Source organism: Spermophilus citellus (assembly GCF_964194105.1).
Source record: "Spermophilus citellus genome assembly, chromosome: 13".
NCBI classification, from domain to species: Eukaryota; Metazoa; Chordata; class Mammalia; order Rodentia; family Sciuridae; genus Spermophilus; species Spermophilus citellus.
Genome location: NC_138193.1, coordinates 13,039,923 through 13,064,101, shown reverse-complemented (window position 1 = coordinate 13,064,101; position 24,179 = coordinate 13,039,923). Strand labels below are relative to the sequence as shown.

The 24,179-nt window shown below is 45.0% G+C and overlaps 1 protein-coding gene and 1 long non-coding RNA gene across 5 annotated transcripts in view; one reads left to right on the top strand and one right to left on the bottom strand.

Annotated features, from left to right (window-relative positions):
• Nucleotides 1-24,179, top strand: part of LOC308632297 (myelin and lymphocyte protein) — a 357,374-nt gene that overhangs the window by 261,385 nt on the left and 71,810 nt on the right. The gene's annotated exons all lie outside the window — the stretch shown is intronic.
• On the bottom strand, nucleotides 381-12,003 carry LOC308632614. 4 transcript variants are annotated; one of them, XR_014018608.1, is made up of 3 exons: nucleotides 11,926-12,003; nucleotides 8,536-8,747; nucleotides 381-559 (listed from the first exon to the last, which is right to left on the bottom strand). It is a non-coding gene; the product is annotated as an uncharacterized lncRNA (long non-coding RNA). The 4 variants fall into 4 exon arrangements; XR_014018609.1 differs by lacking the exon at nucleotides 381-559 and adding an exon at nucleotides 5,447-5,513; XR_014018610.1 differs by lacking the exon at nucleotides 381-559 and adding an exon at nucleotides 5,715-5,819.

Below are 24,179 nucleotides of genomic sequence, written 5' to 3'. Positions count from 1 at the left end.
ACAGATCTACGTTCTTCACAAAGCCAACATCAAGCAGAAAGACCACCTGGCCTCACTGAGTCCACCTGGGAATGAGCTCAGCGCACACCATTGAGCTGTGGTGCCCAGTGTGTGGGGACTGCTCCACGGACCTCTGTGGATCAGCTGGAGTCAGGATGGTTTCTGTGCCTGAGAGGGGAAGTTCACTCCCCTTGCAAGGCTGTGGCAGGCACCTCCAGGACTCGTCCCATTCGGGGCTGACATTCCACTATGAGTGTGGTCCTCTATCTCATTAGGTATCACAAACCTTTGGGTCCCTGAGAGGTACATGGCAGCCCCAAGACCCAGGCATGAGGGGGCTACACACTTGGGCTTGGTGGTTTGGCGCTTACCTTGGGAACAAGAGATCCAGCACCTGCTGGGTGGGGATGGAATCCCAGGAGATGAACCCCATGTTGCTGCTGAAATGTAGGTTCCTCCCACAAATGACAGGCAGGAGCTCATTCCTAAGCTGGTCCTGCCTGTAAGGTTCAAGGCTCTGTACCCTGAAGGGCTCCTCCGTGTTCTGATCATTTTCACCCTGGGTTGGGACCAAGAATGGTGGGTTCAAAATGGAAATGGTGACAAACAGAAAAATGACTTGTGCCAATACACTAGAGTCAAAGCACAATGGGACAGTTCCCATCAGTACAAACACACGCACGCACACACACACACACACACACACACACACACACACAGAGTCAGAAAAGGAGTCCTGGGCCATTCATCAGGGAGCAGACTAGAGGGCCTGCTGGGCTCACCTGCCCTGTGCTACTCACTGTTACTCTTGAGCTCCTCTGCGACAATCGCCAGAGGCTCTGGCGTCTAAGATGAAGCCTCACCCAGTGCATCCACAAAAGGGCTAGTTGGCCCCCCTGAGATTCCTGGGAGCCTGAGGCTCGGCATTGTTTGCAACCACAGGGGAACATCCTTCTCACTCCAGTGTCTCCAACCAAATGAGCTCGGATGGCTTGGTCAGTGAAGTGGGTGCCTGGATACCAGGGTTCCATGTTCTGTTTGATCCATTGTCAAGGCAATGATGTCATTTCCTGTGCCCATACCTGAGCCTCTTTTCACATAAGACCACTTTCAAGAGCCCTATGGGCTGCTGATTTCTCCTCCATGCCTACCCATCTCAGGTGTGCAGGTGTTCACCAACAGCTACCCAAATACCCCCACCAGCATCTGCCCTGCTTGGTGCCACTAGAGTTCCAGCTTGGAGCCTTCACAAATGCATTCACAACCAGTCCTTCCCTCTCAGCAGCTTTTGGACCCTGGTCCCTTCATTGTGCAACTCATGATGTGCCCAGTCTTTTCTGGAAAGTAGGGTAGCATCTAATCTCTAGGGTTTATTGTGTCTATTGGCCCATAACACCCTCTATTCTCACTGAAACCAGAGATGGGACTCACAGGTGGCTAAAGCACAAATGTAGAGATGGGACAATCACAAGAAGGGGAGAGACAAAGAATGCACCCTAACTCAATCAGGCCTGTGTCCCACACAGGGACATGGCCAATGTCCGTCCCATCGTGGCTGCAGTTCCCACTCTATACCATGGCAAGGTGGAGGTGACTGAGATGCAGAGGCTGCTCCCCTCTGCCATACAACTTCCCAAGGCTTCTCCTAAGATTTCAAAAGGGCCAAGTGTGTCTAGTGTTGGGGTCTCACAGAGACTCCGAGGTACCACAGCATCCTGCTGCCCAGAACCAGTTCACCCCTCACCTCAAGGGGGCTCAGCCTCTGGATTCATGGGAATTGAAGTGGGTACACGTGATGGGATATCACCTCCAAGACTGAGTTACGCCAAGTCCATGACCCCTGTCTGCATCCCTGTCTCCAGCACCACTCCTCTCTCTCTCTTTCCTCCTCAGAGCAAACAAGTCCATTTAGCAAGTGTGTCCTGGGATAAAGACATGACAGTCACCCGTCCTCTCATTACAAAAGCCCTGAGGCTCAGCCAAAATGGATCCTACCAGGAACACAGGCATAAACTCAGACTCCGATCCTCCCAGCCGAGCCTCAGTGGAGCCTGGACTCCCAGCCTCCTGAATCAGGGAAACAGAGGTGCCTAGCCGAGCCACCTTGGATACAGCCGCACACAACCTGAACTTATCAATGCCCCTTGCTCTCAGTTGTGAGTAAAGGGGAGGTGGTGTTCCACAACCCTGGACATCAAGTGCAGTCTCCAGGCTTTGGGGTGTGCCCTGGCCTCTCTCTCTATCTGCCCAGGCCCTCCAACTCACACTGGCCTTTTACCCAACCTCCTCCTAGGGCCAAACTCAATCCTGCCTCTCAATTTCTGCTGCCTTCCCCAACACACTGCTCCCAAAAATGAGCAGGGCTGGCTCTCTGTTATCATGCTGGTGCCAGCAGCAGTGCCACCCCACTGACATAATTCTGAGTCCCAACCTAGGCACCCCAGCTGTCTTTGCCACACCTGGCCTGTTTGGGCTCTGGCTCTTGCTCTTTTCTTTCATGTGCATGTGTTTTGAGGTTTTGAGTTTTTCCCACTGCAGAACTGCACCTGTAGCAGTGTAGAGCTCATGAGGGTGACATTCTGAGCCACATCCAATCCCATCAGGACTGTTAACTGGGGTGACTGCTGGAACACAGTGATGAGTGAACACATGGGAGGTGGTTGGACCCACCTTGCCTCTGAGTGGCTTCCTTTCAGCACAGGAATGTAGGGATGGGAGCCCCTGGTGTGGGATGCTTTGGACAAGGCGTGACCATGGGCTCTCTTTCCTGGCAAAAATGGCTCCGCTGAACATGGAGAACACTGTCATTCCTGCTGGCTAACAACAGCCCTGGACCCCAGAAAGGAACCCACACTCAAGTTTTACGTCTGAGTGTGCGTGTCCTCGAGGAAATGAGGTCTCCTGATCCCAGGTGCAAAGGGGTAAGTCCTCTAACTCCAGGGGCCATGAAGGGACATCTGAGTTTCCCTTGTCCTTCTTTCCCTCTCTGAACCCATGGTGTCCTCACACTAACCACAGTTAGGACCCTGGCCTCATTCCTCAATGAGGATCATTAGGCTCCATAAAGGACAGTCTCTAAGATGCTCAGTGGACCAACACCCTCTGCACAATGCATAACCCTATTCACCCAAGATGCAAGAGGATTTCTATTCAGGAAAACCAGGAAAGGGAGAGCCTTTCTCAAGGACACAAGGACATTAGTGAGTGAGGGAGTGATTAATGGATGGAGAACTATTTCCACCACCAACTTCCAGGAGCATATATGGCCCTTTGGGCACAGGCCCATACCCTTTTTTTCCAATCAAGTTTTTCAGATAAATGAGGCTGCCTTCTAGATGGCACCTCCACACTAAGGGGGTCTCCTACTTCTTCCACATGTACATATTGCAATGGGCCTCCCACTATGTGCATCCGAGAACACTCTGTGGGCATCTGTAGCCTTTCAAGACCCCAGAAAACATGAGGGCACCCCAGCACCAGCAGAGCATTTGTGCACATCACAACAATCACCCCGGGTGAGAACTCTCCATTCCACTCTGTACTATGCCCTGCCATCTGTACTGATCAATCCAACCCCTCTCCTTCCTGTTTCTTGATTATACTACCATGGTCCCCACACATGGAGGCCAGGGTACTTGTGGCCCACCCCAACCATTTGGGTTCCAGGAACAAATGACACAGTGGAATGTGTTTGGGAACTTCTGGATGACGGGAAGTCCCACCCTCCAGGTTTTCATCTTCAATGTAATGAGTGCAGAGGGAGCCAGGAGGGCTCTGTCAGGTAGAGAGAGGTGGGAGCTGACTGAGCCTCAACTAAGTGCCCAGGACTCTGGGTTCAAAGCTGGTGTTATGTGGAATTGTTGAGAGACTTGAAGAAAACCCAGCTCACTGTATGCAGACAGCAGATGCCCTCACGTGGACAGGCTGCTGTGCTTCTCAGAGCCCCAAGATGTTCCACAGGTGTGGAGGTGGGGAACCCACGTGCCAGCCCAGGCTGCTCCTGAACACCTCTACCTGGTTTCGAAAAACGTGACTCTGCTTTAGAGTCATCACATCAATGTATCCCAGCCCCCCCCCCAAAAAAAAAGTTCTCTCAGAGACACTGAGGTTCCACTGGCTCTGGACTTGCCCTTTTCTCTGGGATTCTGGGGGCCCATTAATTAGGAGGTTACAAAAATTCTCAGCACACAGGCTGAGCCCACTGAGATCCCAGGAGTATCCAGGCATTGCTTCTATTTAGAGTCCATCATGACCCACGACACAGTGGACACGTATTGCACTCACCTAAAGAAACCACCAGGCCCAGGGCCTTCGTGCCACTGGCCTGCAGAGACCTGGAGGAGGAGGCAACCTACAGGCTGCGTGGAACCAAAGACCCTAGATCCTGGGATCTGAGCTGGACACACAGCTCATGTGCACACAGTCACCACTGTCACTGAGAGTGCAATTGAAACACCTGCAGAGTTATCAGTGGACCTGGTATGCCCACAAGTGGGGATGATCTGCATCCCTTGAATATGATCGTGTCCAGAGAAAGGCAAATTTTGTAGGACTTCACTTATCTCAGATTCTCAATTATCAGGTTCATAAAAAGTAAATACAATGTTCTTTTCCTGGGCCTCAAGGGCACTAGAATTCAGCATTGATGGCAAGAGTATGTCCACGTTAGTTCTGGAGATGCATGGTGATGACGCCTATACACCAACATAAACATGCTTAATGCCACTCAACTGTGTACTCCAAAATGGTTTAATTACAAAAACGGATGTTTGGTGTCAATTACCACAATGTAAACACTTGGGAGACTGCTGATTGACTTATCTTAGCATAGTTTGTGTTGTGATGGCAGAATAGAAGACACTGGGTAATTCATAGCACAGATTTTATTTCTCAAACTTGGGAGGCTGGAAGACCAAGACCGGGGGCCAACTTGTAAGAACGTTCTTGTTGTGTCCTCCTGGGGAAGCAGGTGAAACAGGGACAAGGGCTGATTTGAGAAGCCCTTTCCCAGGGAAGGAGAATCCATGGCCTAAGCACGTCTTCAAGTTCCCACCCACTAACACATCATAATGCAGAGACAGAATAGAATGACAGCCCATGCTCCCCAGAACATCCCAACTTCTTGGCATGAGTCCATTTCTGCAACATTTCACAAGTCATGATTTTGGATAAGACAAGAGTTAAGCTGAACACATGGGGAGAGGGCTCCCTTCTCGGCTCCTGCTTGCAGTGTTGCATGTGGCCTTACAAGCCATCACTGAGGTTCTGCACAACAGCTCCGACTGCCCCCCATCACATCCCCATGAGGCTGACTCACACACAAGTCCTGAACACTCCCAAGCCCAGAAACCAGAAACTTTACAAGAAATCCAAGGGAGATTTGTTCAAAGTCTGCCCAAAACACCAGTCCACACAGGCTCAAGCCTCTTACAAAAGTGCCCGAGTATTTGCATCTAAACGCTGCATATCTTCTTCCCGTAGCACTTCCATTATCTCTAGATGACTTCTGACACCTAATACAATGAAAGGGCAGTGTCATTCTCTGTAACACTGTAAGATCCAGGAAACAATGAGGAGAGAAGTATCTGTCCAGAGAGCACAATTCCTTTCCTAATAGTTTGGATTTCCAGCTGGTGGGGATCATGGATGCAGAAGAATTGATGCAGGGCCAACTACACTTTCTTGCTTTGCATTGAGGGGAGGAAACACTGCAGCCAGGATGAGGGCTTCTAGGAGCTGATATCCTTCAAGTCAACATCTGGACACATCTGACCTTCAGGCTGGAAGACTTTCTAGCAGGGGATCCAAGGACTTGCCTACTGTGGAAGGAATCCAAAAGAATAACTTACTTTAAAGGGCATCAAAGAGGTTCAGGAGGGAGGGAGCCAACCCAATTGTCTAGACCACTTTTAGAGGTCGGGGGGTGGGTTCCAATGCAAAACACCGCAGTCCCATGGAGAATTCTGCAGTGTGTTGGTGATTAAGGAAAATGTGTGAATCCAGGGGTCACTAGGTCCTCTCAGCCATAAGGAGGGAACCTGCCATAAAGGAACTAGGACAAGGGTGCGAGGAATGCTCACTGGGTGGGGGGGATCTGAAGGAAGGAAAGTGTACTCATTAGAAAAGTGTCTCCTGAAAATTCTTAGCCAGCCAAAAGTTGTGCAAACTTGTGTGGAAAAAGAGTCTTTGCACAGGGATGAAGCTAAGAGCTCACATGATGGAACACAGCATCAACTGGGACCAAATCCAATATCTGATATTCTTGTAGGAAGAGGGGAGTCTGCACCCAGAGACCAGGGAGACTTGGGGATACAGCCTAAGTGAGGATGGAGTCAGGAGGGGATGCCCATATGGGAACCACAGATCGTGGGCAGCAGTAGGAGAGTGGGAAGGGCTGGGAGAGTTGGGGGGACAGTCCCTTGAAACCTGGGAGGGGTTATGGCACTGGGACAGCCCAACACCTACTGTGTTGAGCTTCTGGAGCTCAACGGAAGACACTTCCTCTGTTGTCGGCCACCCAGTTAACAAGGTTTGGTTGTAGCAGCCTAGGACCCAGCTGAAGGTCTGAGCATGTTGGCCATGCAGGTTGGATCTGGACCGCAGACACCCTCATCAGAGACTGTAGGGTCTCAGCCCTGAGGCAAGACAAGCACTAAGTCAGGCCAGGTGGGGAACCGGCTAGGCACACACTGTGGGGGCTGGTGCCTGTGTTACTGGGAGCACTTCAGATCCCAATTCCCTGATCTGCTGCCAACACAGGCTACATAGGAGGGTACAGGGACACAGACCACGGATCTGCCCCACTCAGTGGGCCCAGGCCAACACCACACCCAGCAGCCTCGTGCCATGCCCAATGAGTCCCGAAGCGGCCCCCTCTTCCCATCCTGAGAGCTCTTCCCTTCCTCATGCGCCACTACCTTCCCACTGTCTCTGGAAATATCTACTCTGTGAGATGACAACATCCCTGGGTACTGCTCTCTCATCCCAGGACAGTGTGGTCCCACACACCCTGGTGAAATGGGCCACTTGGAGGCTGGACCTGGAGGTTGTTGAGGCTGAATGGCAGGTGTGGTCCTCTGGCACTTTATTATTTAAGTTAAAAAAACAAAAACAAAAACAAAAAACGGGTCTTGGTGCTCAAAAATGTTTGATTTGCATATTCTCATCCCCTAACCCCAATATTTTCATTATTTCCTCACATATGAAAACTTACTAGCAGAAAGTTAATTTCGTATTATACAAAGTTGATTGAAATAACATTGGTATAAATAATCAATCACCATACTTTCAATTTTTGTTCTGCTTTCCTGTTAGAAACCACTTGGATACAAGAGAACAGAGGACAGACTCATGGAAATGCTTGAAATGACAAGAAGCTCCCACTCAAGCTCAGCATTCAGTCCTGGACAGGGTAAGATCAGGCCACTTTGATATCTGCTCCAAAGAGTCTACCAGAAGAATCCTCTGACAGATCCCTCACTGAGCCATAGGAACTGGCTAGAAAAGCCTTCACATCTTCAGTACATTCTTCACTTCAGAATACTTGACAACCATTGATATCCATCTCTTGTTACCTTGCTCCCCAGCCAACCAAGCACACAGAAAGGGGTGTTCACTACACACATCCATTTGTGAAAAAGACAACTGGTATTTCTTGTTTGGGCCATTTCAAATGAAATCCCTTCTGCATGACCTCCACAAACCAAAGGAAAATATTTGTGAAATTCCCACGTAGAAGAGAAGATACACTTGCCAAGGAGGCAGTGCCAAGAATTTTGACACTCCAAATGTAGAGTGTGTGTTTAGGAAGCAGTCACAGTCTCCATGAGAGAGTCCCATGAAATCAATTAGGAAGATCCATGCTCTAGCCCTACCATGCAAGTGATGTGACTTGAAAGAGTCACTTAGTCTTAGCAACCATCATGACTAACCACTAAGTCAATGAATAAAGGTCCTCAGGTGTCAAGCTACAAAATGTGGGATGAGCATGGATGAGGATGGGTGGGAAAAGTCTCCAACTCTAACACAATTAGGGAAGGCTGTGCCTGCCCTCAAGTGGCTGGGGGGGGGGGGTGGCTGGGATCTTGCCACAGAGGGGGGATTCCAAACCTCACATCCACTGACCCAGGCCAGAAGACCAGGTAGAGTCCAAGGACCCTGGGGCGGCACAATGGCAATAAAGGTCCAAAGGAACTAGGGGTCTGCCTGGACCCTCAATCCCCTACTCTGAGCAGGGCTGCATGACGAGGCCAGAGGCCATCCACAGCAATCTGCCTTTACAGGAAAACAGGGACTGCAGGCTGCCTCTGGCTCACTGAATCGGGGTGGTGTTTTCATAAAGCAAGACCACTTCCTCACATTGGACCAGCAGCTCATGCGCTGACAGCACAATGGCTGGCTTGACTCAGGCCCTGAGAAATGAAATAGAAAATTCATAGCAAGCACATCTTTAGCTCTTCCACATCATCAGGGGGTGTGATTCATTTCCGTCAACAAAGGGGTCTGAAATGGTGTCTAAACATGCTTGGGACTCACCTCTGTGTGGAACTCTTCAGGAAAAAGGGGATCAAATCTCATGAAGCAACTCTTCTCTCTTCTAGCCCATGGGCAATGCAAGGAACCTGCATGATACCAGAGGCTCACTCTCTCTTCTCGTGTCTTCTGGAAAGGATTCATTAATGCTTCCTTCAAGGTGAAGCAGAAGCCTGCATTCCCAGCTGCACAGAGTGTCTGAGGGCACTGTCTCCCTTAAAACCCAAGAAGAAAAACAGGTCATTAAACAGGCATATGGATTAGAGTACATGTTCAATGATCCATCCTGCCTGGAGCCTTCCACACGCCCATCTTCCACATTCACAGAGCAATGCTTGGCCATTCTCAAAGACCAGGAGACCATGATGCTCATCACCAGGAAGTCATTAAAGGACTCGAACAGAGCAGCATGGATTGCAGAAGGTGGCACACCAAGGATCTTCAGCTCTTCCCTTACAACACAAGACCTTAACTTCAGTAGTGACTTTCTGCCACCTACCAAGTACGATATCAGTGTCAAGCACAACATGCAGACATGCAAGTAGCAGGTGACACCCCACATCCATTTACAGAAGTCGGCAACATCTGCATTGGAACAAGGAAGTATCTTATCCTTACTGATAAAAATCATAAGAAACAAAGAATAAAATGGATGCAAGATTTCTCATTTCACTATTACGTAGCTGTTGGAATTCCCTATTAAAAAATACCTCCTCCAAAATAAAAAGTACCTCAGACATGTGTCAACTATTCAATGGATGACATTTTAAAACTATGGCCTTTACTTAAGATTTATGTATGCTATAGCCCTGCCTAATGCTCTTTGAGAAAGGAGCACATAGAATTGGATCTTTGAAAACCTCACATTTGCTGATAAATATTACTGCCTATGTCAGGCATGGTGAAGTGAAAAGTGGGACTTTGGATACTCAAAGAACACAATGTTGTGGGATTGGTGTCCCTGATTCATAGACAGTATGTGGTTTCTATGAAAGCCAGTGAGGGAGCAGGAGTAACGAAGCTCATTGAACAGATGACCTCGGGGATACTGGCAAATAGGCCAAACTGAAGAACATGTTCCAGCTAACATTGGTATTTGGGCTCCTGAGCCCAGACTGGTTGTTAAAAAAGGTGCAGACAGGCAGTGTTCATGTACAAAATGTCCACCATTTAAAGGTGGGTAATTTAAATGGCATCTAGTTACACATCTGAAAAAATGGTCTGCCAACTTATGAATTTCATTTTAACAATAACAACAAGAAAAAAAAAAACAGACAATTGTGGGAGGCCATCCTCGCACGTGATTTGACTTACCTCCCTGGCTGGGTGAGAGGCGCTCAAACACAGTTGTGTCAGAGCCATTCCCCACCCTTTCCCAGGTCCGAGGGCTTGTCCATGCAGAGGCGTGCCTGGCCACTGACCTAAAGACCCAATCGTTGTCCTTGACCTTGGGATGCTGTCCCCCTTAACCTTCACTGGATGGGATTTTCCCTTGAATTTTTTTATTCCCCAATAAAAGCTCACTCCCTGCGTGCTCTCCCTCTCTCCCTAGTCTCTTGTGTAAACCTCGCCAGCACATTAGGTGGCTAGAAGTGGGAGCTAGGAGAAGCCGTCTCGGAGCTGTGTGAAAGGTAATGAGAGTCTTGTCTCTTTAATTTAAAACTCACTAGCAATTTCTTATGAACTGAACCTTCTTTCATGAAGCTCGATCTGGTCGCAAGGCAGAAACAATGAGACATATAAAGATAAAACCTTGTCTTCACCAGGACGCCTAGAAATAGGTTTTATTTGGCTCATGCAAATATCTTTCAATAGAAATTCTGATTTCTGAATGAACCCATTCAATTTTATAATGCACAGATCACAAGGTTTTCTTTACAGAATATTCTCTTCTTCTTCCTAAAGCCTCACATAGAAAATGTCTCACAGGACATCTGAGGGGAATGACCCAAAGGATGAGAGAATGGCTGGAACTGTTCTCAAATGTGCCCATATAGCCTAAAGTGTAAAGGCATCTAATTGTACTCTAAAACAATTATAAACCTATTTGATCCATTATTAATAAATATCACCACTTTACCACTTGAACCAAATCACAGAAAATTGGAAACAGATGATCATTGGCTTTGATACTTTTACTTCCATTTCATTAGCCAGAGATGATCAACTCTATACTTCAAATGATGCAAATTTATTACAGAATGCCTAAGATCCTGAGGATATATTTTGGCTCAGCCCATGGTATTGCTTCATTATTTTATTATTTTGTACATAATAAAATGTAACTTCATGTTGGATAATATATTCAAGCCATGAAAATATCATCCAACATCATTCTTCCCATCAGCCCAATGTCTGTGCATGCTCACTTACTCTTTAGGAATTTTACTAATTATTTGAAGGTTCTAGAGGACCTGTTAGACTCCTAATGGACAAACCATCCAACATACTCCAGAGAATGTACGAGTGCCATAAGAAGAAAATAAGGTCAGCCTACAGCAATGGGCAGCTGCCTGCCCTCGGCTGGGAGGAGCACTGGGCATGGCACCAGGGCTGCTGGGCAGCAGAGGCCTCCACAGCCCTGCAGGGAGCCTGGAGCACAGCTCTGCAGAACCATGCTCAGCCCTGGACAGATGCACGAGAGTTCCCATCACAGGCTAGAGTGTGACAGTCCCAGGTGCATGCCTGTCATGCCAGCCACCAGGGAGGCTGAGGCAAGAGGAACCTTCGAGGTCAGCCTTGGCAATTAGACCTTGTGGCCAAGGGGGAAAAAATTACAAGGGTCTCTGAGGGTGGAGCTCAGGTAGGTCACTTGCCTAACAGGCTCAGGCCCTGGGTTCAATGCCCAGAACCACACATACACCAAAAAGTGACCTTGGAACATGGTTTAAAATGATGGGTCAGGTACACAGAAGGGAACAGGAGAGGGTTTTTAAAGCGAGGACTTAAAACAGAATCCACAGGTGCCACAGGAAAACAAAAGGACACAGAGTCAGTGAGACCTGAAATACCTGGGCGGGTCTGTCTTTTAAACCGCCTCCTGCTCCCCAGGTCACACTGGGCTCCTCCATCACCTTCCCACTCTCCAGGGGACCTGCGGGTCAGGCCACCTCTTCTCCTCTGAGGTCCGCGGCAAAGGCCACACGGCTGAGGCCACCGCATCCTGAACAGGACCCTGCAAATCAAAATCCACCCGCTGTGACCAGCAGCTCCGCTGAGGAGAGCCCTCAGGTGAGAACCGGGACAGCCGGGTCCGCGCTGGGCGCTGTGGGGACCGCCCCGGCGGCTCCAGGGGACAGGCAGCCGGGACCGAGGCTCCAGGGCAGCGGCAGAGTCCTCCCGGGTCCCACCCTCGCGTGGGCGCCTAGACCCGGGCCGCTCCCGGCAGCTCACCTCCTCCGCTCCGGGATCCCGGGAGCCGGACCCACCACCCCCGGACCTGCAGCCCCGCCTCCAGGGCGCTACTTCCGGCTCCTCCCTCACGGAGCTGCGCGCGACCGCGGCTCCAAGTTCCCGCCCTGGCATAGGCCCCGCCCCCGTCTCCCTGGCGACGGCCCCACTTGGCTCCGCGTCATCCTCTGCGTGCTGAGGGCGGGGTCCTTGGCGCCCCGCCAGCCGCGCTGTCACCTCAGCTGGTGAGCTAGGGTGGGACAGCAACTGACCAGCGTCCTCACCTGTCCCCAACTTCCTAGGAGTGAGGCCTGCGGCTGCCCCTCGTGGCCGTGGGACCGAGTGGACGCGGCCCTGGATGCTGGGCTTTCCCGTGCGAAATGGGCCTCAGCCAGGGGGATGGGACTGCTGCCCAGGAGGACAGGGCTCCTGAAAAGGCCCTGCCACTCCCCTTGCTTTGGGGGACCGCCTCCAAGGGCCTCCTGGACTGACAGCTGCTGGCCAGGGCTTTCCTGGGCATATGTTGTGAGTGGGCCCCAGACTCAGGTCGGGAAGTGGGACCTTCCTTCAAGCAGGCAGGACACTCAGGGTAGCACTGCCCTGTGGTGGCGCTGTGCAGTCAGCGATGTGGTAGAAAACAGTCTCCCAGGGTGCTGGGACTGAGCACCTAAGAGAAACCACACCAAAAGAAAGCCCAGGACCCTCGCTTCCCAGGCTGCCCAGGAGATGGGCCTTGGAGTCCCCAGGGCGGCTGTGCCCTGATGTGCTTCCTCCTAGAAGCTTTCCTGCTTAACTGCTGAAGCGTTTGCTGTCACCCTGACCTCCATTACTGTTTCCATGCACTCCCATTAACTAAGGTAACCTGGAAGGAGAACTCAGTTCCCTGTTGTTTGGAATGGCCAAAAGGATGCAAAGAGGCAGCACAGGTATGGATCAAATAGATGGTAGCTGATTGTATTAAGTAAAGGAATCAAGTAAGTGAAAGAATTGTCACTGCAGATATGATGGTGCCCTCCCTAATATTGTGTGTTATTTCTCTTCTTCAGTGTGTAGCACCCCTAGTGTTTGGCTGTGGTTGGTTCGGGGATAATACATGCTCTAAGGTGTACAGTCACTGAGATTCAAGACTTCGGTTAATGTTTTGATTTAGATATAATGCCCCCACCCTTGGGATATGACTGAAGAAACACAGCAGCTCTGATTGCAGTGGCAGACATTGACCCCTATGGTAGAATGCAGTCTGAGGACAAAATTGCTGAGAGAAATAAGGTAGGCCCAAGCCACCACAGAGGCATGAAGGTTCAGTCCTGGTCCATCTATGATCAGTGAGTCAATAAATTCCTTTTGGTAAGTAAGCCAGTTAGCATTGGGATTTGCTGTTATTTGTTTCCATGTACAAAATGTTTTGGGAAGAAGAGTTTTCCAAGTTGGAAAACAATGATCTCTCAATAGTGAGACAGTTTGAAAAACTGTTCATAAGGCTTGCTATTATGTGGTGCATCCAATACGTCACTTATCTATGGGACTAGAAAAATAATCTCAAACAATTATTTAGAAAACTAACTCCTAAGAGATATCAAAATTTTATCATATGTTTATGACAGTAAATAGTATTAAAGAAGAGTGGATAAATGGTTTGGCATCAATATTCAATGTCTTAAAGGAAAAGAGGAATTTCTCCTATCTTATGTCCACAAATACATTGCCTTTTATGTAACAGGACATATTATATGTATACATGGACACTTAATTGAATCAATAAGTTACTGTGGAAAAAGATAATAGGGGGCTGGGCTTGTGGCTCAGCGGTAGAGTGCTCACTCAGCACGTTCGAGGCCCTGGGTTTGATCCTCAGCACCACATAAAAATTAAATAAAGATATTGTGTCCATATACAACTAAATATGTATATGTATATAAAAAAGATAATAGGAATAGAACTCAAGAGCACTAATCAACATTTTCCAGGTTTTGAGAAAGGTTAGAACTGAAACTTCAGGGATATTTTTCTATGTATTAATACATAGGATATTCTGTCATTTCTTCCCCTTCACTGTGGGTTTTGTGTATTGCATTAGTCATGTCTCTTCAGGCTCCTTTATTTGGACATCTCCACAGCCTTCCTAGGTCTTTTATAAAATTAACATTTTTGAAAGCTATAGTCCTCCTCACCTTTGTTTTTCAGTTGACCTACCATGAGATGAACTTTCCTTTTGGCTTACAGTTCTTTGAATTTCAATGTACATTGAGAAAGTTGTTATTGCCTAAACTCCTCCACCCTATGCCATGGTAGCCACACTCCTGTCCCCTGCCTAATCCCTGGCAAACATGATTTATTCTTCATTATGATAGTTTTGAACAGACATCTTATAAAGGAAAACAGCATGTAAACTTTTGAGCCGGGGTTCTTTCACTCAGAATAATGCCTTTCGATTCATCCAAGATGTTACATTTATCAGTAATTTGTTCTTTTTTATTGCTGCCTACTAGTCATTGTATGAATGCATCACAATTTGTTTATCCATTCAATGTCGTGTTCCTCACAATTAAAACACTCAGGGTCACTCCAGGGGAACTGGGCTGCACGAAATAACCACACAAGAGACAGAGATACCTTTTTCTTCGGGGTCCTGTGATGGCTCTTCTGACTTTAAGGGTCCACAGAAAGAGAGAGAGAGAGCGCAGGATCTGAACCCTTTTATTAAGGAGAAGCCATTCAAATGAGGCAAGAGGTCAGGTTTCAGGAGGTTGAGTCTAGCTTCATGATGTCTGTTGTCAGAGATTGACTGACATCTAGGAAGGCCACACCCAAAGGCCGAGCAAGAGAAGGGGACACACAAAGAATCATTTCCATGGAACATTCTGTCCCAAACAGGGCAAAGCGTTAATATTACAAAGGAATAGGTGAATGTAGCTCAATCCATGGGGCTACATGCCTATGTCTGAAGACACGCCCTCAAACTTCCTGGACCGGAGCAATGTCCAGATCACTACAAGATGTAGTGACCAGTCAAAGTCTTTCCACTCCAGGATGGAAGGTGTGAATCATTCAGAGTAGCTCCCCACAATTCAACAGTTTAGGGACTTTTGAATTCGTTTCAGTTTGGGGTGATTATGAAGACAGCCATCTAAACATTCATGTACAGGCTTTTGTGTGAGCCTAAGTTCTTATTTCTCTAGGATAAATAGCTAGGAGTGAGATTTGCTGGGTTCTGTGATGGGTATGTGTTTGATTTTATTAAGAAACTGCCAAACTGGTCTTCCTGATCATTACCCAGGATGCAGCTGAGAGGAGATGATCTCTTTTTGGGGACAGCTACATTTAGTGACCAACTGCTTGAGCAAGATGCACAGACCAAAGATAAGGGAAGCCACCAATAGCCTATTTGAGTTTTTGAACAACTCATCAGGGTTGAGAACATCACTGCAGAAGAGTGTGGAGTAGGGAAGCAGCTCAGGACAGGACACCTGGGAAGCAGAGAGAGAGCTCCTCTCACCAGGAAAAAATAAGAAACCCCAGGGGCAGTCCTAGAGACCCACCTCCTCCAACCTCACCCTACTGCATACATTACCACCCAGTTAGTCCCCCCCAGGGGTTCAATGCACTAATTAGGTTAAGGCTCTCCTAACTTGCACTGTCTCACACGGGAAGTTTTGAGGGACACCAACAAACCATCACATCTGTGAAGCTGCAAACCTTTGTCCCTCACCCTTTCTTATAGGACATTTTCCCCGAGCTGTCAGCCTTCAGGCCTTTTGTAGTTTCATGGATTGGAAATCTCACTTTTTAAAATAAATATTTCTTCTTTCATTTGTAGTTGGACACAATAGCTTTATTTTATTTATTTATTTTTATCTGGTGCTGAGGATGGAACCCAGAGCCTCCTACGTGCTAGGCGAGTGCTCTACCGCTGAGGCCCAGCCCCAGCCCCAGGAAATCTCACTTTTAATTGGTGCATCCTACTGAACACAGTGCTCTACAGGGAAGTCAGACAGGTATTTCTGGTCATATATACACTGAACAGAGAGATGTTGAGGTCCTACTAGGTGTCAGGTACTGTTCAATATTCTGGGATACAGCACAGACCTGGGCCTTGGCCTCCCAGAGTCTGTCATCTAGCTTGCTTGTTTCTGTGTAGCCTGAGATTAAATAAGTTTGAACAGGGAAGGTAGGGGCGTGTGTGTGTGTGTGTGTGTGTGTGTGTGTGTGTGTAAAGTGTCACCATTCATGGATTAAAGTTATGATTAGTGTTGGGTGCATCAAAGGTAAGTGAAACAAAATCTCATGTCAGGCAAAATAGGGGAGTTAGGGTACATACTCAAGTTTTAGTAATTTTATACGGTACTTCCTATATACTGTTATGGGGTGATTTTTTTCTGAGTCTCTATGGTTCTACCTCTCATAAAAGAAGGTAACTGTAATTAAGCTTCACATCTGGTATGCTGGTGCATGCCTTTAATGTCTTGGGAGGCTGAGGCAGGAGGATCAAGGGTTCAAAGACCAGCATTAGCAATTTGACAAGACTCTAAGCAACTTAGTGAGATCATGTCTCTAAATAAAATATTAAAAGGGCTGGGGATGTGATTCAGTGGTTAAGTTCCCCTGAGTTCAATCCCTGATACCAAAAAAAAAAAAAAAAAAAAAAAAAAAGAATTAAGTTTCACATTTTTCATGGAATTGGCTGTTAGGGAAATGCTGTTACCCTGACTACTTCTATGTTTATGAATTAAAAAATTCTTTGTCCCAGAGTCTGATCTCTTCTACCAGTATCCATGAGATTATGGCAAGCTTGCTTAACTTGTAAATAGGATAAAAATCTCAAACCCTCAATTCTTGACAGACGTCACTCAAATCCCTTCTGCCTTCCATTTTCTCTGCCCCTCATGAAACCCCCAGTATCACTCAGACTTTGGCTCTCTCTTCTCAGGAACAACCTGATAACATGTTGCCATACCTGTGTTGCTGTACTTCTTTCTTCCTATCCTGGGGCTTCTTCAAAATTCCCATGCAGCAAGAATCTAGTCAGTTTGCATGCATGCACAGCTGGTGTTGCAGAGGAGACCAGCAGGTGGTGGCAGAGCATGCCAGATACGGATGTTTCTGTCCCAGATTCTTAGGTTCTTGCTTAAGATGATTCCAGGCAACACAGGAGACTTAGTAAAAGAAAAAAGTTTTTTAGCAGGGATAGAAGAAGAGAAAATGGGCATATTCTCAATGGAAAGAGTGGGTCCTCTTAGGAAAAGGATGGTGCACTCTCCCTGTATTCCAGCTTTATATAATTGCTTAGGGAAATTTCCAGTGAATCCCACAAAGGTCCACCTCTTGACTTTTGACAGCCGGATTGCATCAGACTTCCTAGTCCCCACTGATCATGGTTTTGGGAGTCAATGAATGAAAAATGAAAAGGCTACAAAGAGGCAGAAACTTTCTGTCTGAAAATAGAAGACAGTCCTAGGCTCAACAGCATAATTTTTAAGTCTTAATAGCTGAAAGGCCAGGGGACATGGAGGATACTGTGCAGTTTTTGAGTTTCCCAAAATGGGCCTACAGAATGGTAAAGGAATGAGTTTCCAGCATGGTGACTGAGTCAACTTTGTTGTCGTTGGGTGTTTTTTTGCTGTTGTTTTCATCTTTGGATTTGTTTGTTTAGTTTCCCATATTTTAATTGGTGGATTATAATTATACATATATATACAAATGTATATAATTATTCATATATATTTATATTGTTATAAATGTATAAGTATATATGTATATAGTAGTGGTGTTCATTGTTACATATTCATATATGCACATTATATAACAATGTAATTTGGTCAATTTTGTTCCCCAGTATTTCCCTTTTCCCTCCCCTGTTCCTCCCCCTGGTCCCTGTCCTCTGCTCCACTGGTCTCCCTTTCTTTTTCATGAGATTCCCCTGCCCCTGTATGTTTTCTTTCATTTTTTTCTCTCTAGCTTCTATATACGAGATATATATGACAGAAAACATACGAGTGTTTACTTTCTGAGTCTGGCTTACTTTGCTAAACAATGCTTTCAAGTTCTATTCATTTTCCTGCAAATGACATCGTTTCATTCTTCTTTATGGCTGAATAAAACTCCATTGGGTATATATACCGCATTTTTTTATCTACTTATCATTGATAGCTACATAGGCAGATTCCATAATTTGGCTAGTAGGAACTGTGCTGCTGTAAACATGGCATGCATGTAATAATACAGTATGTTGACTTTAATTCTTTAGAATAAATACCAATGGTCACTTAGTGGTTTCATTCCTAGTCTTTTGAGTAACTTCCATACTGATTTCCATAGCAGTTGTACTAATTAACAATTGCACCAACAGTGTAAAAGTGTTTCTTTCTCTGAACGTCCTCTCCAGCATTTATTATTGTTTGTAATTGTGATTACTGCCACTCTAAATAAATGAAGATGAAATCTCAATGTAGTCTTGGTTTGCAAACTGCAAATCAAATGTAATTGCTCATGTTGAACATTTTGTATATATATTTGTTGGCCATTTGTATTTATTCTTTTGAGAGGTTTCTGTATAACTCATTTGCCCATTTACTGATTTGGTTATTTAGATTTTTGATGGTAAATTTTTGAGTTCTTTATGTATCTGGATAATAATCTTCTGTCATATATTTATTGATTTGCATATGATAAACCTTCCTTACATCCCTGGAATAAAATCAGTTTGGTCATGATGGTCAGTCTTCTTAATATGTCATTGAATATGGTTTGCTACTATTTTATTAAGAGTTTTTGCATTTAATTTCATCAAGGATATTGACCTATAGTTTTCTTTCATTGATGTGTCCTGGTAGAATTTAACAGAAAATCCATCTGGACCTGGGCTTTTCTTTGTTAGGCTTCTATTAGTATTTCCATCTCATTGCTAGATATTAGTCTGGTTAGGTTTTCTATGTCCTCTTGATTCACTTTTGGCAGGTCATATATGTCTACAAACATGTTTACTTCTTCGTTTCCAACTCATTGGAGTATAAATCTTCAAAATAGTCCCTAATGATCCTCTGGATTCTTGTGATATCTGTCATGATTTCATCTTTTTCATCTCTACTTTTATAACTGATATTTCTCTCTCTCTCTCTCTCTCTCTCTCTCTCTCTCTCTCTCTCTCTCTCTCAATACGGCTAAGGGTTTTTAATCTATCTTGCTTATCTGTTAAAAGAACTAACTATTTCATTGATTTTTTACAACTTATTAAATTTTCTATTTCATTGATTTGGGGCTCTGATTTTAATTACTTCTACTGTTTTTTAAAATTGGTTTGTTATCATTTTTCTAAGGCCTTGATCTTCAGATTTTTTACTGTAGTCGCTCATAGATATCAACTTTACTCTTAGAACTACCTTTATTGTGTCCTAGAGGCTCTGAAATGTGTATCAGTATTACTGTTTTATACTACAATTTCTAAAAATATTTCCATTCGTTATTCAAAGTGTATTGTTCAATCTTCTGTGTTTTTATACTTTCTGTAGTTTTGGGGGAGTGTTGATTTCTAATTTCATCCCACTATGATCTGATGGGATGCAAGAAATTATATCAATTCTCTTGTGTTTACTAGAGTTACTTTGTAACCTGTTTTTGTAGAAGTTTCCATGAGCATCTGAGAAGAAAGTGAATTCAGCTATTGTTGGATGAAATATTCTGTAGATGTCTGTTAAGTCCATTTCATTTAATTTTTTAGGTCTAAAGGGTCTTTCCTGATTTTCTTTCTGAACCACCTATCTATTAAAGCAGGGTGTGTTGAAATTATCCAGTATTGTCGTGAGGTCTAAGCCTTCTTTAAGTTGAGTAGTATCTGCTTTATGTGTTTAAGTGCATCAACATATGAAGCATAAATATTTACTATTGTTATATCTTCTTGTTGGTTTGTTCCCTTTATCAGTATGAAGTGACTTTTTTTGTCTCTTCTAATTAATTTTGGCTTGAAGTTCTCTTTTTTGGATATGAGAATCTGTATTCCTGCTTGTTTGTGGGCTCCTTGAGTAGCTAGTTCTGCTTGTTTGGGGCTCCATTTGATTGGTATATCAATTTTCATTTTTTACTTTTAGCCTTTAGATGTCTTTACCTCTAAGGTGATTTTCTTGCCAACAACATAGGGTTGGCTCTTATTTTTTAATCCATTTTGGCAGCCTATGTCTTTTAATTGGAGAGTTGAGGGCATTAATATTCAGTATTATTAAAAAGAGGTGTTTATTAATTTGTGCCATTTTGATTTATTCATAATATTTAATTTGGTCCTGTATCTCATTTGTGTAGCAACTCTTCAATGAGATTTGTCCATTTTTGAGCTCTGGAGTTTGGGTTTGATTTCTTTTGCATATTTTGATTTCTTTTGCATATTATTTCTTCAAGTAATTTTTGTAGTGCCAACTTAGCATTCATTAATTCTTTAAGTTTCTGCTTATCTTGGAAGTTTTTATTTCTTCTTTAAATCTGAAGGATAGCTTTGCTGAACATAGCAATATTGGTCAACAGCTATTTTCTTTCAGGGCTTGAAACACATCATTCTAAGCCCTCCTGAATTTTAGGGTTTGAGATGAATTATCACAAGTGATTCTGATTGGCCTGCCAATTGAGGTACCTTTGGAAGGACAAACCACGGAGCTGAGGTTAGGTAAGAAACATAAATGGAGTTGAGAACAGAGAAAGGGAAAGATGGATACTATTGATACTAATGAAGTCTTCTAAGAAGATCTTGGTTTTGATGGGGGGAAAAAAGACCTTTTTTTTGTATGTGTGGTCCTAGGAATAGAAACCATGGGAACTCTACTACTGAACTATATACCCACACATTTTTATTTTTATTTTGTACAGGGTTTCACCTAGTTGCCCATGCTGGCTGGGACCTTGCAATCCTCAGACTCCTCTGAGTTACTGGGACTAGAAGTGTGTGTCACTACATCTGATTAAAAAGTTAACATGTAATATTTCCTAGGCACTGTGCTATGAGCTCTAAGCTAATTATTTTATTTAGTTTAATTACTAGAAAAAATTTTTGACAGGTAAAATTTTTCTATTCCTTTCACAGAATGAGACACTTGAATTTAGAGAGGTAATATAGCTTGTTTAAAGTCACAGATCTTGGGGCTGGGGTTGTGGCTCAGAGGTAGAGCACTCACCTAGCATGGGTGAGGCACTAGGTTTGATCCTCAGCACCACATAAAAATATAATAAAGATATTGTGTCCACCTATAACTAAAAAACAATTATTTAAAAAAATTAAGCCACAAATCTTAAAAACAGAACTAGAGTTAAAACTCAGTATACTTCAGAAGCTATTATTATTATTATTATAAATGGTGTCTATTTATTTTAACTTTTTGGAAGGGCCTCTCAACTTCTAGTAAGTGGGCAATCAAGGACATGTTTTCTACAGGGCCAGGAAGGTGTGATCTATCCTGATGGTTTATAGGTTCATTTCTGATGCTTCAATAACAAAAGACAGGTTAACAAAAGAAAGACATAATACATTTACTTAAAGTCTTATATTACACAGAAATCTTCAGATAAAAATCCAAAAGACCCATTTTTATCCTTAGGATCAGTGAGCATGGACAGCTGTGTTGGAATGGGATTGGATAAAAGGGTAGGATCCAATGGTAACAGACTAAATGGGGAAACCCAGAAATGCTTGTGGTTAGGTTAGTTTGGGGAAGCAGCAGAGACTCCCCAGGTGGGGAAAGAGGTGGGCCTTCTTGACGCTTCTCTTTTCTGTTATGAATAGTTTCCATAGAGTCTCTCATTTTGGGTGTTAGGGCTCAGAAAATGAATCTCCAAAATATCCTCCTTTAGTATGCTGAGTACTTTGAACAGCAGGAAATCAAAAAGACCTCAGAAGCAGGATCTATCTGACCTTCTCCTACCCTCCCATCCCTGCCTCTCTTCCTTTCTTTCTCGAAAATTAGTCAAACAGCCTGTAAATATTACTCTAACCTAAAAAACTTAGGTCACGGGGGTCGTCCTGGGAGGGGATTCAGGTAGTTCTTGTGGTACCTACCCTAATTTAGTTCTCGAGAGAGTTATTACGAAGGAGCAAGTCCAGTACCTCCTGCTTCCTCTGCCTCAACGCCTCCGTGTGTGGGGTTGGTTTGTTTTGTGGGACTGGGGATGGAACCCAGGGCCTTGCCTGCATTAGGCAGGTGCTGTACCCCAGAGCTACACCCCAGCCTTCCTCACTGTGATTGCTCCCTTTTACAGTGCACCCACCACTGTGTTGCTGTCCACCACAAGGACTTAACTACAGTCTAGCTCTTAAGTGTCCCCAAAGGTCATGTGTTAATGGTTTGTTCCATGTCCCATGGTGCTACTAGGAGGTGGTAGAACCTTTAAGAAGTAGGGACTAGTGCTTGACCTTCAAGTCACTGGGCATGTGCCCTCAGAGGGGATTGTGGGACCCAAGTCTCTTCCTCAGCCTCTCTTTTTGGCTTCCTGACTGTGAGGAGAGCACTTTCTGATCTTGGACTGAAACTTCTAAATGAACCAAAATAAAGCTTGTCTCCTTACAAGTTGACTATTTCAGGTATTTGTTATATGACTAACATAAGCTGACTGTATAAGCCTTCACCAGAGCCAAACCAATGCCAGCAGCCATGAATTTGACCCTCCAGCAATGTGAACCAAATAAACCTGTTTTCCTTATAATGTATCCAGCCTCAGATATTTATTTTGTTATGGCAATGAGAAATAGACTAATAATGAAGCTGTTATTTGCAATTCATGAATTGGGCAGCCTTCATTTTATAGGATAGAATAAGCACTCCTACCAGGCAATGGTAGAACAGTGGGTTTTATAAACTGTGGGTTTTGAAAACCAAATAGTAGAGGGAAAAAAAGGTGATCAGTTAGTGTCAGATTATTTCAGGTTACCTTTTTGTTGTTGTTAATGGTTAAAGCACAGAGTCTTTCTTGTTAGATTGACTTGGGTAAACTGGAATTTCCTGGTTTTTTTTTTGGAAAATCTGGTCTGTTTGAGATCTTTTTCCTTTAAGTTGCAGATGTATAATGTGGCATTTAACATGAGTGAATGAATTCATATTGGTTTGGTTTGGTCTGGTGCTACCTCCCAGTAGCACCATAGGACATGGAACAAACCCTTAACACATGACTTTTGGGGACACTTAAGAGCTAGACTGTAGTTAAGTCCTTGTGGTGGACAACATCACAGTGGAGGGAGCACATGTAAAAGGGAGCAATCACAGTGAGGCAGGCTAGGGTGTAGCTCTGGGGTACAGAAAGCGGGTGGGGGTGCTAAAACGGAAAACGAAATACCAGCAAACAGCAACAGGGATGGCTACTATCCTGAAAACTACGGGGGCGTCAGGGCTCACTGGTATTTGGAGGCCTCTCTGTAGTCCCAAGAGGGAGGGGCATAGTGGTAGCCCCTGGGAACAGTGGAGGAAGCAGGCCTGGCTGGGAGGGTCAGGGACTTGAACAGAAGCAGCACTCTACCTTTGTTCCAGGCTGCACCCAAAACAAGATTTGCCTCTGTCTAGATGCTGAGAACTGGTCCCTGGAGAACCTTGGAGGACAGATCACCTTGGGGCGTCCTCTTTGGCAGCCACCTTCAGCAGGAAAGGACACAGGCTGGTCTCAGCAGTAGCCCAGACTGGAAGGCAGAGGAATGCTGGAGAGCCTTGAGAGTGTCAGGTAGGCTGGCCAGCGGGGACCAGCTGCTCCTGGCCTGTGCCCCATCTGGGGACACTCCGAAGCCCCTCAACTTCTACTCACAGGACCTTTTCTAAGCCTTTGTGTCACTTCTTCCTTTTCAACACCACATGCTCAGGGACTCTCATTACTTTTCCAATCCCACTTGATATGGAAAAGGCTTTAAATACACTTTAATGAGGCATAATAGCAATCATATGCATACAGTAGGGGGTTATTGATTTTCTTGTGTAAAATATTAACGTGTCTTTCAGGGCTATTTATGGATGTCTAGAACACAGCATATGGTATCTACCGATGTACCAACCACAGAAAGATCTATTTTTCTTTCTGGGAAAATGTCAAGTATTTACCACTAGCACTAGTCATTTGTTTTCTTTTTTTTTACTGCATCTCCAGACACTAAATAATAATAGATAAAGGCTGGCCATGTAAACGCATCAACTATTTCCATTTTTCAGAATTCTGTCTGGTCTTCATGTCCACAGAGACATATCCTTACATTAGCAATCACACCCACCTGGTTTTTGGTGGTGTAATTAAAGTACTGCACTCAATTG